The sequence below is a fragment of the Oxyura jamaicensis genome, chromosome 1 (genome assembly GCF_011077185.1).
Source record: "Oxyura jamaicensis isolate SHBP4307 breed ruddy duck chromosome 1, BPBGC_Ojam_1.0, whole genome shotgun sequence".
Lineage (NCBI taxonomy): Eukaryota > Metazoa > Chordata > Aves > Anseriformes > Anatidae > Oxyura > Oxyura jamaicensis.
Window position 1 is genome coordinate 73,244,133 of NC_048893.1, and position 17,725 is coordinate 73,261,857.

The 17,725-nt window shown below is 39.8% G+C and overlaps 1 protein-coding gene across 8 annotated transcripts in view; it reads left to right on the forward strand.

Annotated features, from left to right (window-relative positions):
* The first annotated feature begins 730 nt into the window (after nt 1–730).
* PACSIN2 (protein kinase C and casein kinase substrate in neurons 2) overlaps nt 731–17,725 on the forward strand; it is a 58,681-nt gene continuing 41,686 nt past the window's right edge. For 4 of the 8 annotated variants that reach the window (XM_035310621.1, XM_035310674.1, XM_035310658.1 and 1 more), the window contains exon 1: nt 732–867. The gene's annotated coding sequence lies outside the window, so the exon portion shown is untranslated. Of the gene's footprint in view, nt 868–7,182; nt 7,224–13,255; nt 13,386–17,725 lie in introns of those variants that run through there. The other 4 variants (XM_035310651.1, XM_035310666.1, XM_035310646.1 and 1 more) reach the window with 3 other exon arrangements.

Genomic DNA, 17,725 nt, shown 5'->3' on the forward strand with positions numbered 1-17,725 from the left:
AGAGAAGAATCTGAATGTTGAGATTCCTCACCTTAGACCTAAAATTGTAACTTTCAACACAGGACAGAGAATAAAAAGAGCTTGGGAAGGGGGGAAATCATGGTAAGTCTTTGAAAGCTTATCCCCGACCAAATTTCCCAGTATTGCTAACTGCAATTAATTCAAATTAAGTTGTTAAGGATCTTTCTTCAGAAGGTAAAATTTACCCCCGTGCTGTGGTCTCCCTGTCCTTCTGGACTAAATTCACCGTGAACTTAAAACTCCTTGAGTTAATGAGTCACTTCGTGAAGGAGCACAGGAAGATTTAGCGTCTGCGCTGATTATACGCAGGTTTGCATAAGGAACGTGGCCAAGAGGAAAGTGCGCCAAGGACCGCCTTGTGCAGCCCTTCCAAACGATCCCCAGAGCTGCCCTGGGAGTGGGCCGCCCTCCAGGACAGCAATGGGGCTGGAGCAGGGAGAAGGGCAGAAGGGAAAGAAATCCTAAAAGCAGCCGGGGCAGAGCTGAAGGGACGAGCCAAGGTTACCGCGACGGCTGCCACCTGGAACCTGAAACACACCATCTAAAACAAACACCCCTAAAAAAAGGCAAAGGCTGGAATACCGACAGTTCCTCTAAGGGCCTACGGCCCCAACCCTGCGTACTTCACGGCGCAGCCGAGGAAGCGGCGTTAATTGACAGCCGCGTCGAGCCAATGGGCGGTGGTGGGGCGGGACCCGTGCATGGCCCTCGCCCAATGGCGGGGTGGGGCGGCTGGAGCGTAGGGACCGTGTTCGCTGCCCGCGCCCCTCTCCATCTGTCCGTCCCTCCTCCATCCTCACTTCACCGCCGCTGGGCACCGGGGACGGGCGGTTCCCGGCGCTCCAGGTGAGAGAGGCATCAGCCCTGGGCTCCAGCAGACGGGGATTGGGGTGCCCAGCCCCCAGCGGAGCCGCGCGGGGAGGGGCTGCGAAATGGCGGCCGAGGTGGTGGTGGGGGAAGGGGCTAGGCTCCCGCTGTGGGGTCGGGGCGGCGGCGGCGGCGGCGGGGGGGTGAAGGCCGTGCGGGGAAGGTGAAGCTCTCCTTGCTCGGCGCCTGGGGGTGGAAGGGCAGGGCCGGGAATGACGCCACGGGCCGGGCGGGCTCTGTGCTGGGGGGGGGGGGGGGAGCTGGCTGCTCCGGGAGCGGGGCGAGGAGAGAGGGTCGTTTTCCTTCCTGCTTTCGGGTTTGAATCCCTGTGGCCGAGATGATGGCAGGTAAGGATGTCTATTGGGGGGGGAGGTAAACTGAGGTTAGAAACTGCTCGCAGCCTCCTGAGTCCCGGTAGCGCCCTGGATAGGTCGTCCTTCTTGGTCTTGCTGTTCACGTTTTCCCTCTTGACTTTTCTTTTTCTGGCTTGTGGCAGGAACCTCATCTTTTCCTAGAGCAAAACATCTGTGCGAGAGACAGAAGCCTCTTTATGTATTCCGAGGCTACCTGGTCAGAGACAGGCTGGGTACCCACACTGTCTGTATGGCACAGTGTCCATCTTTCCCAGCTGCTAGGCTATCTCTGTTTGGAGTGATTCAGAAGTTCATAACTGAAGTCTTCAGAGCCTTCATCTTTTTGCCATCTCAGTAAAGAAAGCGAGGAAGGTGCGAGTGACATTTGCTGTCCTTTGTAAACTCAGTGTTTGAAAGTCAAATGTAATCATGCGGTCTTAGTTATTCAGTTTTCTTGGCAGCCGTTCTTTATCAAAAAGGTTAGTTACTACAGTTTAAAACAAGTATGCTATTTCTTACGTCTCCTGTACTTGTTTCAGTAAACTTGATCATTTCTCCACAACCTGAACTGGGATAAAAAAAATGAGCTTTAGGATTTGCTGGACTCTCTTGTTTCCTCTGTTGTACTCTGTATCCTCGCAACAGGCTACCTGAATATTTCCTATATGCAGTGAGAGTCATTATGCCTTTTGCTACAGGGGGCACTTTTCCCCTTTCTGCTTATTTGCATTCTAGATTTTTTCAGTCCTTCTTTAAAGACAGAACACTTTCACTTTGAAAAGTTAACATTAGCAGTGCATTGTTATAACAGTCATAGCGAAGGCTGCATTAAGTAAACGAGTTCCCATTCTTAGTGCAACAAGATAATTCTCTTACCTTGAGAAGGACTCATCTATTGATGATACCAATATAAAAACATTTTTTCCCCACTGTTGGTGGGAAAAACAACAACAACAAAAAACATAAAAACCCTTTTTGCTTAAAGGTGAAAGGTAACTTAAGCAATTTGCTGACTATTTCAGGCAGGTAAAACTTCTTAATTGTATTTTTTAACTATTATGTTTATTAGCACCAAGCACTAATGCTTGTTGTTTCATACCTGTACCTGTCTGAAATTATTTATTGTCAAACTGCAATTTACCTTCAAAGATAGTAGTTACATTCTACCAATTATGACTGAATCAGTTTAAACAGTAGCGTGTAATAGCACTTGGGGCATGTCTAATTAGTTCAATACAGCATCATTTTGGAAATTCTGCTCATGCCATATTGTAGCTCAGGTACAGTAAGCAGGAGAGGAGTGCAGGTGCTACGTTGTCCTCTGCAGCGTTAACCTTAGCATGACAGTTCAGTTTTCCAGTGCTGCAGTCCCCTGGTTGCGTAGTTTACAGTTCTGAAGTTAGTTTCTTTGCCTCATGGTCTACATGCTGTGAAGTGCTATGCTAGAATAAACATTAAAACTGCCCCTGGGGATTAAGCTGCATACCACGCAGCATGCAACATCAGAGTTAAAAGGAAGATATGTAGCACAGTTGTAGGTAGTGATGAAATAGTTTATTAATGATTGACCGACAAAAGTGTTTAGGAATTCTGGTGTTTTTTTTTTTTTTTTTTTTCCTGAATGTTTTTTTCCTCCCTTTGAAAAGGGTGTGCTGCAAGGTGATAAAGTAGTTAATGCTGAGCTGAGCAATTAGATGGCATTTATGGTGGCTAGGCTTGATGTTGGCTGTATGCATCTCTGTGGATGATCTTAAGTATTCTTTTTTTTTTTTTTTAATCTCTTACTGGTTTATGACAGTTTCCGTATTACACAAGTCAACTGTATAGCAAAATCTTCATTTTACTTTGTAGTGTATATTTAATTGCATTTTTTCATTCGTCTTATTCCTGTAGTATTTAAACTACCATTATAATAACATGGCTTTCTGACTGCAGTGATATTTTGGGCAACGTTTTTATCTATGAATGTTTCTAATACTAATTTCAGAAAATACCTATATGATGTTTTTCTAACCAGTACATGTCTTCTTAATTCTGCTGCATCAGGGCAATTGGTCTGAAAAAGCAGTATTATGATCCCATTATTTTTACGAGATGCAGTATTTGGGCAGTTTGGCATTAGACATGAGTTTAGTTCTCATGCTGTCATCCAGCGTATGAGTTCCTCTGGAGCTGAGTGAGCTGCTGTCTTAAGGAAGCCCTTATGTCAATTCTTTGCTTCCCTGCTTGTGATCAAAAAGATTGTAAAGGTTACTGTGACTTATGTTGGTAGCCTGTAAAGGCAGAAGGTGAGACTTGAGTGCTTGTGACAGCAGTGGCAAAGGATAAAATGCTTAGCGGTGCTGCTAGTCAAGAATCGTCTGCGCTTCTGTGAATCTGTATGAGTAATACAAATTATCTTAAACACGGTAACTTTATGCTTCTGAGGCAGTGCATGCTTTTCTCATTGTGGGAGATGCAGGTCCTGAATAGTGCATCTCCTTTGACAGTAAGCCAGGAGATTGGTAGATGCAAATTTGAACTTTTTTCTCCCCAATAGCTATGTTTCAACATGCATGCACGCTGATACATTGGAGATGTCTTTTTGTTGTTTCTTGGAATCTCTGCTTTTTAAAGATGTTCTAAGATAAATTAATGATTACTTATTGCCTGAGATCTGAAATTAAGACTTTAATGCTTGAACTGAGGACTAGTTTGTGAGGTGAACAACTTTTTTTTTTTTTAATGTACTATTTAATTCAAATTCTGTTTTAATCCAGAAAGCTTTAAAAAGTTTTTTTTTTTTTTTTTTTTTTTCCCATTTCAGCTAGACCTAGTTATTGATTTTTGGCTTGACTTAATGTATTGATGAATTGTTGGGGCATGAAAAGGAATAAAGCATCACTAAGTGATGTAACTGTACTGGAGATAAACAGAGCTAAGTACTCTGAGTCTGTTGTTCTGTTGTGTTGCATTCCTGTGAATGTTACCTGGCTTCCTGGCTCACTGCGCTGGGGAAGAACAACTTGAATTCAACATCAAAAAAGGCTGTTGTTTTCCAGGGCTAGTTGCCAGTTTGTGATGGTAATCCAGTTTGTCACTAGTCTTGAATGTCATTCCTTTATCTGCTCTTCTGGCATGTTATGTTGCTTGGGGCAAGAGGACAGTCAATGTTTCTCTGATGGTGTTGGTCTAAAATCTGCCTTGTTGTGTGCTCCTTGGAGTGAGTGGGTCTGCTTGAGCGGGTGTGTGCTGCCAGTCCTGTGAGGTTTGGTGGACAGGATGTGTCAATATTTGAGAAGGTACCTGGCCCCAGTTAGCAAATAGGGAGCTAGCTAAGCAGGGATATTGTGAGTAGCATGGCACAGCAATTAGCTCTAAAGCAAAAAGAAAATGACTTAAAGCCTTAAAGTGATGTGGTTTGGTTCAACTTTTTAGAATATGCAAATATTTAAAAACTGTCCTGGCTTACACAACATATTGTAAATATTTTGTCAGTGTTGGAAACTTGTATATTGCAGTGTTTGTTCTGGGCCCTGTGCATGTTATTAACCCCTTCCTACTTGTGTAGGACTCTAAGAATTCTAAGACATTCTACAGACCAAAAATCTTAAAGTTCTTTGCCTTATATCATGTGCTCTAGACAAGTGACTAGTAAACCTGGCTACAATAAAACAGCGAAAATGGAGAGGGTGAGAGTAGTCTGTCATGTTATATTAAATACTTGTTTCAAGCAGTTTTGCTGATATTTAAAAGGCTGGTCATCTTTTGGCACGCTTATACATGCAAAATAAGAGATGCTCTGGGATTAGGTGCTGCACAGTTTTTAAGTGATACCATGAACTCCTCTGAAGAGGAGCTCACAAGTACATCTTAAATATCTTCTCATGCCTGCTGTGATTTATGTATCATATGGTTTTGATGTACTTGCAGGCTCTTAGCCTCTGATTATAAAGTAGTGGGTTGTTTACTAATATTAAACTGGTTGAACGTTCCTGTGTTCTTCTGTGCCAAATCTGAGTCGTCTCAGTTGAGGTTGGAGACCGAGTCAGCTCAGGCCTGGTGTGCAGGCAGTCCCTGTGAGTCCTGTCATTGTCTCTCTTCTGAGACCAAGTGTGTGTGGAGTACCTTTGCGCTGGATGCAGCATGCTCTGAGGTGAAGCACTGTCACCAGCTGTGTGTGGAGGGTTCCATTCAGGCTTTAGGATTGAGAAAATGAAGCACTGGACATACACTGGTGGGACCAAATGAGCCTGGGGTAGTGCAGCATTCTCTTCCACACACACTTTGTAGGTACCAGTTAGTGCTGTCCAGAATAGGAGCTCCTGGAGGGCATTGCAGGGTGGTTGTGGAGTGGCAGTTAGTGTTCGTTAGAGATGTTAATCCTTCCCAAGTTTAGGGAGTATTTTTGCACAAGTGTTGCTGCTCAATTTGTGACCACTCCATCCTCTGTCGCTACATTAGAATTGTTTATTCACTTTTCAGGCCTGTGACTTATGTGACTGGGCTTTGGTGATAATTAGGCTTGAGTTGTGTTCCCAAATGCAAAAATGTAACTCTTTTCTTAATTGCTTGTCTGCCTTCCATTCCTATGAACAGTGAAAATAACTTTTTGCTTTTCAGGGTCTCAGGCTTACTGGGGTACTTTTTATTTCCTGTCTTGAATGAGTGTTTGCTTATTCCTCTTGTTAGTGTAACATTTTGTAACTTGTTAAATTAGCTCAAAAACTTGTTGCCACTTCTACTCACTGACAACCCAAGTGACTTCAAAACCAGGGACAGCTGGTACTGCTACCAAAATGGGAAATTGTCTTCTTTCCCTGGGGGCAGCTGTTTGTTCTTGCTGCCTGCTGTTTTGGCATGAGTTGGACCCGAGTTGGTTCCCTCGTCCAGCAGGAAACATTTTATTTTTGACAGAGGAGTTTTCAGCAGAGTAAAGCCTTGTACCTGGCTTCCCAAATGGAATTGATGACATGGGAATGGGTCAGGAAGTGTGGCTGGGGATGTGCGAGAAGACCAGATCAGTCTTTGTCGGCAGAACAAATTTTATACTATAACAAAGTGAGCAGGGTAGGGCTGAGATAAGCAGCCCAGTGAATAACTTCTATAAAGTTAAGTGGTAAAGTGAATGTTGGGTATAAACAAGTTTCTGTATAAATGTTTATATAATCTCACATGTGGCAAAGATGGCCAGGATGTAATAAAATATAAAAGGAGTCTATATAAATGTGTTACTCATCCTAGCAGCTGAAGCTGTGCTACATGAGCTGCTGAAATACAGCTGACTGAGATTGAAAACTGTTACCAAGATACTATACCCTTAAACTATAGTTAAGGGAACTGAAGATTCATTTACACTTATGTTTCTTGATTTTTTTTAACCATTTTTAGATACATGGTTGAATAAGTTTCAAATGATCTTGAATTCATAAACTTAAAGGTTAATTTGCATTGTCTTTTTTCTTGAAATTTTGCTTCAAATATATTGTTCTAGGATACCTGCTCTAGGTGGCCCTGCTTGAGCAGGGGGTTGGACCAGATAACCTCCAAAGGTCCCTTCTAACCCTTCCCATTCTGTGATTTTTTTCAAGTGTAAGGGCAAGAAGATGGAATTGAAATCCTTTTCAGTTCTTTCAATCCTTTTCAAACTAGCTTTCTAGATTGTATCCCTAAATTCCAACTCAAAATTTAATTTATATTTTCTTTTATTTATAGAGAAAATCTAGTTATACGCAAAACCCATGCCGGGCCTTCTATCTCCTAGGCTGGAAAACCTGATTCTCTACCCTATTGTAGACTCTGCTGTGTGTTTTTTTTTTTTTTTTTTTTCCTCCTAAAAAAAAAATTGAGTAAGATTCATTGGATCTTCTTGTTTTGTTCTGTGATACTGACCCACCTGCTTTCTTAGCTATTCACCTTGTTTTCATTTGTTTAGCTGTGCTGTACACTGGGAAAGGTGAAAGTTCATTCAGCAGATATCATGAGTCTTCTCAGTTCATTGAGGTAGGACCAAATCTGTTATTTATGTCTCTGAATACACATTTGGGGAAATTTAGGGACAATCAATGTCCCTTAAATTTAAAGGACCTGTAGGCAAATCTAAAAATTGTTTTGAATTTGGCTAAGAAATCCTTTGGATAAAGCAGCATATAAGCAGCTGCTTCAGCTTTGCTTGTGTTATACCTGTACTTTAGAACAATACATGGATCTAGTCTGTATGAGTAATTGGAGTTCTAGCACTTTGTTTAGATCAGGGTGTCATGTGGCTCCTATGTGTCATGTGGCTACTTCAGCTGTGAAGTTTATGAAGTTTCTATGAAATTATTAACTTTCAAGGCTGTGTAAAGTACCTACTTTGGCTAGAATACTCACTGACATGCAGTTTATTTGGTAGGAAAATTACCATGAAGAGCTATCGTACAGATTAGCTCTTTAAACCTGAAAATCTTACAAACATGCTTCTCTAAAACTGTTTTGAAAATTTCTAGAAAATAATGGATCACATGAACATTTGAATCTTTATTATAGTGAACAGTTAGAGAACAAAGTTATGTAATACATATTCAGAAAGACTTTCTATAACAACTTTTGGAAGCACTGTTTATAATGCAGTAGCAATTGGACTTGGGCAATGTTTAGCCCTTCAAATGGGGAGAAATAAGGAACATAAAACAGCTATATTGTTAAATTGCTTTGTTGTGATGGCTCTAATGGGTTTGTGCATGTTCTGTGTTTATTTTTATTTTATTGATAGATGTGGACTCCTGGCAGTCTATTTTTGGAGGAAAAAAGTGAATGAGGCATTGATTACTTTTTTCAAATACAAGTACTTGAGTACTCTATATAGCATGTTTTTCACTGATTATGGTTTTTGTGTTAAAACTTCCATCTTTAAGTGTAATACTGTTTTTTTCTTTTTTGTTTGTTTGTCTTTGCATCAAATACAAAGACATTTTGCTTCCATTAAGTAGTCATCAGTTTATCTTTCGGATATGGAAACTTATGCAAATTCTATTGGTGTAACCTGAACTTCAAGCTAAACAAATCTATTAGTGTTGTTGGTTCTGCTGTGAGGACACTCACCTTGCTATGAAAGAAATGTTATAGGAGTGCATTATGGACCCTTCAAATAGTGGTACCGGATGTTCATAGGACTTCGTTGCACAAAAAAAAGACTCACAATTTCTTTCAATTTTTTAGTGTTCTTTTTTGAGCAATACATATGTCTAAAGACATCTTTGCGTGTTCTGAAGTAACTTCAGTATATCACTGTACATCCCCAAGCTATATCAAATATATTGCTTTGTTGTTTTGAGAGCTTAAGGTTTAGGAGCAAGGAGAGTTGATCACTCTTCAAAGCAGTAGTGGACAGAGGGCTAGCTCAATTGCATGAAGGTTATTTGCGATGATGACTCTTCAGGAAATATTACCAAGGTGATAGCTGCACTTACTCTTAGTGGGTTAGAGCAACTTATGGCTTTGCCAAGAAAGCTTGCAAGGAATGAGTGAGAGTTACCATCTGTGCTGTTTATTTCCAGTGCTGACATTGAGCTTTGTGGGTCTAACTGGGCTTCCATCACTTGAAAGCCTTCTGGATTTGGTATGTTTTGCTGTCTGGACAGATTATGGCTTGTCTCTGATGTGCAGTAGGAACCATACTGAAGTACTAAGAATACCTACCCCTTCTCTAAAACCATTGTCTTTTGAAGTCATCAAAATTGACAAATGGTGTGCAGAAATAGGAAATAAGTTTCTAGGCTATTTTTAGATGCAGGGTTACTACATTTTAAACAGTACTTATATTGGACGGTTGCATTAAGGCTCTAAGCCTTCAGAATCAGAACTGGAAAATACCAGTACGTAAGTTTCACAATGTTTTTGACTGAAATGTTCATTTGACCCATGACATTAAATTATGATTAAAAAAATGATCACCATGGTATGTTACTCGGGAATACTGTGTCACGTATCTTGCATATCAATTTTTATCACATGTTCTTCACTGTTTTTATTTGTCAAAGCCTTTTCCTGCAACGTTTTAATATCAACTTTTTATTCTTCATTCTACCATGTAGTAGACAGTTAAAGGTGGGGTATATTAGTCATCGACTAAGCACATGGCTTGATTTTCTTCTTGAGGAATACGTGTTCAAATAGAAATCTTATTTTCAGTGGTAGCTTCAAGACACTTCTGCTTAACTGAAGCTTTCAACTTGCAGTTGTTTCAGCTGCTGAACCACTCAGTCTTTTTTTTGATTCTGCTCAAACTCTGAACTGACGATGCGTGAGAAGATAAGACTCCGCAATGGTAATCATATTTAGACAGATGACTCATTTCAGTAACCACAAGCTATTCCAGGACATGGGCTGAGGTGTCCTTCCAACTTGGGCCAGAGAGCCCCCACCTCTGTAATGTGGCAAGCAGCTCCCTGGGGTCACTGCCCCTGCCTCCCCGTGGGGACCGAGCGAGGTGATGTTCCAGGGCAGTGCATTCAGGTTTTGGAAGACAAACTTGGTGCTTCACAGGGAGGTATGGCATGTGAACTGCTCAGATATTCCTCATAAGCACAGGATTGCTGTCTGGCCAGTGAAACGTTACGTTGGAGGTGGGCCCTGGGAGCACTTCTATAAGATTACAGGGAATTCCCATTGTGTTAAACATAGCTTTCGGCCCATAGCACATAAAGACTCTGTAGTACTGAGGATAACTATCTTCCATTCCTGAGTGTGTGTGTGTGTAGAGACCCTATATACACATGGCTCATGTACAAGGTAAATTTTTAAAATCTGTCTTAAGCATTTTCTTTTGAGTGTGCACAAGTTGGATGTTTTAATTCCAGAATAATTGTATTCTACAATACTAGCCTTCTCTCCTGATTAGTTCATGTTACCCTACATCATAGAAAAGTGTAATTCTATCTTTGGTAGCAATTGTTTCTGGTTTTGAGAAATGTTGTAGAACCATTAAAAATGATGAAGTTAATTAGCGGCGTACATAAAGAACAAAGAAAGTTGTATATTACTTGTTTTTACTGATAATTTGCTACAACACTTTGGATCTTGATCATATATATGGTTTACATGTGTATATATAAAGTAGCCTTATGTACTTGAATTTTCAACGCTTATTTTTTTCAGATGTTAACGTTGTGACAGTACTAGATTCAACTTTGCATTGTTTAAATCTCATCTTTTTGTCTTTTAGATGTTATCAAGATGCAGGTTAAAGGCTGCTATTTAAATGTTGCATAGTGATGGCACAGTTTTTTTAAATAAAAAGCACAGTGGTAATGGCAAGTGCAGGAATGGTAGTTAATGGGACTCTTGTCCTAATTTCCTTGGACCTCATTCCAATTTGGATTGCGGGGTAGCTGGCTGACCTACTTGTATGTCAGTCAAGCATTGCTTTTAAATGGCATAAAAAGCTTTCCTCCCCCTGAAAAAGGGGAGAAGCATAGAAAACAACTATTCTGGGATTAGTTGAGTAAATTGTGTGTTTGTGCACATTTTTGTGTTTGGAGGTTTTACATTTGAATGACTTGTGTGTTTGAGAGCTATTAAAGGACAGCTAAAGTGTATCCAGATCTCTGGAAATTGTAGTGCTGGCTGGCTACTTTTTTCTAAGCTCCTAATGAGGTTAGTAAAATGCTTAGAACCGAATAAAAACTTCCAGCCTCCTGTGTGCTCGTCTTGAGCTCGTCTGCCTGTTTTAATGCATCGTCTTGTTTTGTATGCCAAAAACTTTAAATTTTCAATTGCCTCAGTGTTAAAAATGGGTTTGTGTACTGTATGTGACAAACAGAGACAAAACCCAAAAACTAGAAGCAAATTTAGTTCTGTGTGTGTGTTTATCTTGTCAAATTATGTGAACAAGGCTATAATATGAGATCTGTGACCTTCAGAGTGATACTTCCAGGTAGCTTAGACATATGGATTTAGTATATAGTAACATGTTAATGTTGGAGCAAGTTTGTTATATTTATTAAAAAAAAAAAAAAAAATCAATTGTTTGTAAGGGTTATTTAATTCTACTAGGTCAGCAATCCCATGTTGTGTGGATTACCAAGTGGGGTAAGTAAAGGTCTCCTGTCCTTGTTGCAGTAATTACCCTTTGAGGATCAGAAATTTAAATTGCCTAGGAACATGGGAGTCCTGGCTAAAGTTTACCTGAGATTCATTGAGCCAAAAATCTGGTTAAACAGAATTCAAGTGTTTTTCTTTTCAGTCACTGTATTAATGAAACTAAGTAGCAACCAACCTTCTTTTCAACCTTAATGCAAACAAAAAACAGGTAAATGACCGTGACTGTTCTTTAGAAGCCAGATTTAATTTGCTTTAAAATCAGAATTAATCTTACTTAATATTAAATATGAAACGTGATCACATGTTCACTTGTACTGTTACAGTAAATGATTGACTCTGAGATACATGAACAGGTCTGTTGTTGTTCCTGAAGGAATAATTGGTTATTTAATTTGCTGGAAAGAAGGATAGTCAGAGCTGTGTACGCTTGCGCTTGTTTTACTTCTACACTTATGAATTGCATTCTGCAGAGGTCTGTAATTTCTGTTTCAGTTCCAGAAATGATATGAGACTGGTGATGTGATTTATAGATTCTGACAGTGATCACAGCTGAGGATGTTGCTTTCAGGTTGCAGGGCTATCTTCATTAGCAGTTTTTACATTGCTAGAATGGGGGAAAATACTAAATTAGCCTTGAACATATCTTGAGAATTGAGGAGTGTTGTATGGTAATTTCTCCTGCCTTCTGTCAGCAGGGCTATAGCACTGAGAGGATAATGGCTGCAGAAACGTTGCTAATAATTGAAGAGCTGTTTTACAGCTCTGAACTAAGTCAGCAGTTATGAGGATGGTACAGTTTTGTACCTTTTGTTCAAGGAACCACCATGAGCTATACTAGCAAAAGATTAGGATATTTCTATCACTGTACATGTGTTAAGTAGCTGTCCTAATAAGCTATTTTGTCTAATAGAGAATAATAATCCCAAAAGGCTGCAGAGAGTTTTGTGTGGACATGCGATGCCTCTACACTGTTTTTAAGTATGAATGCATTGATATCTGAGAAATGGAGATATTTGACTAGGTTTTGGAGTCTTTTCTCCTCTTACATCTTCAGTAATGTCCTTTGAGATTATAGAAAGCCCTGTTAATGGGGTTTTGCTTTCTCTTTCTCTATTACTTTCTCCATGGCAAGAAAAGCATTGCTTTTTGTTTTCCAGTTGTCTTTGTTTTACTTGATTTATCTACTTCTCTCTTAAAAAAAAAAAAAAAAAGAGTTAACTACTTGAAGAGTGCACATGTTCATCTAGGTCTACCAGTGCAACTAGCTTGTCCTTCCCCAATCAGTCTTACTAGGTTCTGCTACGCATAATCATGTCTCTGTAAGATTAACAGGAGGTACAGTATGCTGACTTGTTGTTAATGTACTTATTTACAGTTTCTAACTGTTTTCTTCTCTTTGGAGAGAGACATCTGTTAGTCCTTAGGGCTGAATTTGGTTCAAACGAGGTCTCCAAGTTGGTTTTCTCTTGATGTAAAGAATAGTAGCTGCTTTACTTAACATAACCTTCAGATTCATGAAGAGTAGCATGTTAGACCTCAATCCTAGGATTTAGACTTGCCTCTATTCAATATGTGTCAGTATTTCATTAATTAGTATTACAGTCCCATATTTCCGGAGATGGAAAAATACAGCTTTTGACTATGGAACACAGAAACAGAGCTGCTTCCTAAGCAGTGCATTTGCAAAATATGCCTGTGCTTCACTGATGTATTTAAAAACTGTTTTCCACTTAATGCAGTTGCATGATTAAAAATACCTTCCTTTAATATGGCCTACTAGTAGTCTATTCTGGAGATTATAGGAAAGATGAATATTTGTCTTCACTGCAGTACATAAACATTGGAAAAGTGTGAGTGAAAACCCTGCATTGGTTTGAGTGCTGCAGTGTGGAAAAAAATGACCTTAGCTTGAGCGATAAGGTTTCCAGCAGCCAGCAGGAAATGATGAAATGTGCTCTGGGAGATTTTTTTGTAGAAGCGGAGGTCAGGCAAAGCTGTGCAGGTACTGCAGCTCCCTGTGCAGTTGTGCTGCTGAGCTCCATATTTGGAAAAATGCAAGTGAATTAAGACACAGCTTTTAAGGTAAATATTTTCCTTGCCAATTTAACAGTTGCTTTTTTTCCTACCAAATATTTACTGTGCTGCTCAATAGAAGAAATGAAAGTATTTTTGGCCAAATGAATGTGATATTTTGGTAAAGATTGTAACATTTCTCAAAAATGAGAGGGGTTGTTTGATCATGGCTGAAACGATGGTTCTCACTGTCTAAAACACATATATCCTTCTAGCAGTGATTATTGTATTACTTTTATATACTTCTGTGGGATTTTCTATTTAAGTACAGCAGTGTACATGTTTTGTAGTACTTGTGTGGTCAGATGAGCACCATGGCACCTTTTTGTCTTTAGATAAAAGATCTCAAGCTTTGACATCTGAGGCAGCGCTTCCTAGTACTCTGTTTTGCTTCTTAATTGTATGCCATTTTAAAACAGTTGTATATATGTCACTTTTCTCTGCAGCTACTTTGTCAGTACAGCTGTAAATGCTGTTTCACACTTTCTCTATTGGAGAATGCATCACTGCAAGCCTCTTTTTCAGTTTCTCTGCACTATCCTTTTTGCACCACTGTCAAATTTTACTTAAACTTGTTTTTTGTGTGGTAGAATGAACTAATTATTAAGTACGTGGGTTGTAAATACTTCCACAAAGACTGTGTTGAAAGCAGTTTTCATTATGAAGAATGTACTAGCCATCTAGTTCCCCTAGCTGAACGGTTATTATTTAAGTGTCTGGCCACTTGAAAGATTTCTTGCAAACTACCAGTGTTTTCCAAGTGTAATTTGCAAGGTGAAGGGATGTGGTCTTCTGCCCCCTTCTTGGAAACATACCTAAAGGCATACTTGTCTCATTTTCAGTTATACAAACAAGGTGTAAAATACTAAGGTTTATTTCATTTTTGGAGACCTTGGCAGGGCATGTTAGTTAGTGGGTAATGTCACAGAAACTGCAAAAGTGAACGTTAGAAAAAGATGCAGACTTCTATTCAAACAGTTTTTTCCTGCAGTTTAATGTGTTAATTGCTCAGGTTAAATAATAATAATTTCTGATTTAAAGTTTACAATAGATACAGTACTTAATCTTTCAAATTATTTAAAATGTTATGCTGTTACGAGTTCTTCAGGTGGTTTCCTGGCAAAATTTACTGAAAGCCAATTTTTTTTGTGCTTTTTTTCTGTCATTAAGAAAGCATTAATGTATCTACATAGAGTGGGATTTTTTTCTATCACAAGTCAGTGTTGCAGGTTTTAAAACCTAAAATGCAAGTGCTTTGTGATCAAAAAATCTGCGGTTAAATTGCGCTCTTACGTTGCTTCTCTTCTGTGCATCGCAACAGAAATGGGAACATGATTTTTTTTTTTAATGTGTTATGGTTAGCTTCTGTATTTAATGTCAGTGAAGTATACTATTCAAGGATGCTTTTTACTGTATTTTTTTGCTGTTTTTCCTCATCAGCTAAAGAATCTGCAGGTAGTACTCAGTACATGTCAGAGTAGCACACCTCCAAACAATGTAACAAAATGTTCATCTCAATCATTCTGAAACAATCACCTGAGATGCTCTTTTAAAAGCATTTAGCTCAATTACAGTACTTATATTCAAAAATCTATTATTTAACAGTACTTCCTTTCCTGTTTTCAGGAACAGTCAGTATAGAAATCACTCTGAAAACCTAGGGAGAGATTTTGGGGAACGGTTGTCTCCCTTCAACGGTTATTGATTAAGATACAATGACTATAATAAGATTATGTGTTTTCATCCTCCAGTGGGATTAAATGAAATAGCTGAAAAAATACTTTAAAAAATAGTACCTACATCCTTTGCGAACGTCAGGGTATGTTTTCTAAAAGGCATACTTCAAAGGCTTTTTAGCAGACATGCTTCTGAGTTCTTAACAGTGGTAACGATGCTCTTAGTGTTTTATTTTTTCCACATGGTATAAATATTGATGCTAAATAAATAAACACTAGAAACTGGAGTTGCTTTGCTTCAATGTTATAGTTCCAAAATCCAGATATTAGGCAAGTTAAACTTTGACTAATTTGCTTTTGACTTTATATTAGGTGAATATCTGAAGTTTTTGAAAGCACTGGGAACAATGCATGTCATATAACCTTCATTTTGTGTTACCTGTTCATATGCTTTTGACAGGATCTGTGGCAACTGCATTTATACGCTTGTCTTAATTTTGTTGTATGTGTCATTTTCTAACGCTGTATTGCAGTTCATACAGTAACGTTTAAGTCTGTAAAAGGTCAAATGCTCTTCAACAGTTCTTGTTTTAAAGGATGTCTGAATATATAAGAGGGACTTAATTTTGCAGTATATTCTAAAGGACAGGAAATATTTTTGGAAAGACTTCAGATCTTGTAGGCAGTCTTTCTTTTCTAATTATGTTTCTTGTTTTGGGAGATCCTGAGATTTCTTTATTCAGAAGAATATTTGAGGGGATTGAAATACAATATTCTTGTGTTATTATGCTCATTTCTCTTCATGACCTAGTAGGGATTAGGATTTGTTTACGTTTCTTTTCTTATTAATATTATTTGAACTTAATGTTGTTAGGTTCAAAAATGTTAGTTTCCATTTCTGAAGACTATAAAATAGTATGTAGGATCCTTGGTATATTTAACCTTTCCATCATTTAAAATTTGTAACTAAATTTAACAATGCTCCTGCATTAGAGAACTGCTTAATCCACATCTTTCAGACTTAATGTTTTGTAGTAGTGTCCATTAAAAAAAAATAAATTTTCTTGATCAAATATGATGGCAGCATATTAAACAAATCTTTCATCAGCCTTGGGTATTTTAACACTAAAACATAGGGATGAATTCTGTTCAGCTTGGTGCTTGGGTTCCAAAGTAAAAAGTTTCAGTATTGGCATACGGTAGGTCCTAATGGTTGGCATACAGTAGGAGCATTTTAACAGCAGTATCCAGCTTTGACCAGAGCATTGTAAATGCAGGTGCGGTTTGTCTCTGCAGAACTGGAGATTTATTTATTTTTTCCCTAGCATGGTTTATTCTGTTTACTTCATCATCTGTTACATTTACAGCTAAGCAAAAAAGTATGATAGAAATATGTTAAGTTTTTAAGTAAATCCAAATCTTCTAGAAATCCCTGCACAACTGTTTATCAACTTTATGTCCTTGGCCAGTATAGCTGTGCCAGTTAAAGCTTGGAGTTTTGCAGTGTTAATGACTTCCTGCACTCATAGTCTGTTTCAGTTAAAATCGGTAACCTCTGTGAAATCTCTGAAGGTGGTCAATAACTTTATCAGTAGAAGGCAAAAATGCACAATGAAAATAATCCTCCCTGCACAAGGTAGCTTGTCAGGTTGAGCTTTCCGTTTTTGAACGGAAAAACACTGGCTCATAACTTGTGCCTATCTTCTCAAGAGTGCTTGAGTGAGATAATACTTTAATACTTATTATACATGTATGAATGTGATGTTTTCGCTCGGGTGGGTGACCGAGCTCCACCACAACTGCTCTCTCACTCCCCCTCCTCAAAGAGGAACAGGGAGAAAATACGATGAAAGGGGCTCAAGGGTTGAGATAAGGACAAGGAGATCACGCAGTAATTATTGTGATGGGCAAAACAGACTCAGCATAGGGAGATAGTAAGATTTATTGCCTATTACTAATGAGCTAGAGAAGTCAGAAACAAGGGAAAGAAACCAAAAGCACCTTCCCCCCCCATCCACCCTCTTCCACCTCCTCCCCCCGAGCGGCGCGGGGGAATGGGGGCTATGGTCAGTCTATAGAAATTCTTCTCTGCCGCTCCTTCTCAGTCACTCTCGTCCTCTGTGCTGTGGGGTCCCACCCACGGGATGCAGTCCTTGCTGAACTGATCCAGCGTGGGCTTCCCACAGGCAGCAGCTCTTCAAGATCTGCTCCAGATATGGGTCCGTACCACGGGGTCCATCCCTCGGGAGCAAACTGCTCCAACCTGGGTCCCCCACGGGCAGCAGCTCCTGCCAGGTCATCTGCTCCTGCGTAGTCTCCTCTCCACGGGCTGCAGGTCTGGCCCGGAATCTGCTCTGGCAGGGATCTTCCACAGGCCACAGTCTCCGTCGGTGCAGGTCCACCTGCTCCACCGTGGTCTCCTCCACGGGCTGCAGCGTGGAACCCTGCTCCACCATGGTACTCCATGGGCTGCAGGGGGACAGCCTGCTTCACCATGGTCCTCACCACAGGCCGCAGGGGACTTCTGCTCCGGCGCCTGGAGCACCTCTCCCCCTCCTTCTTCACTGACCTTGGCACCTGCAAGGCTGTTCCTCACTCCTCTCACTCTCCCAGCTGCTGTGTGGCGCAGTGTGTTTTTTTTCCCTGTCTTAAATCTGCTCTCAGAGGCACAAA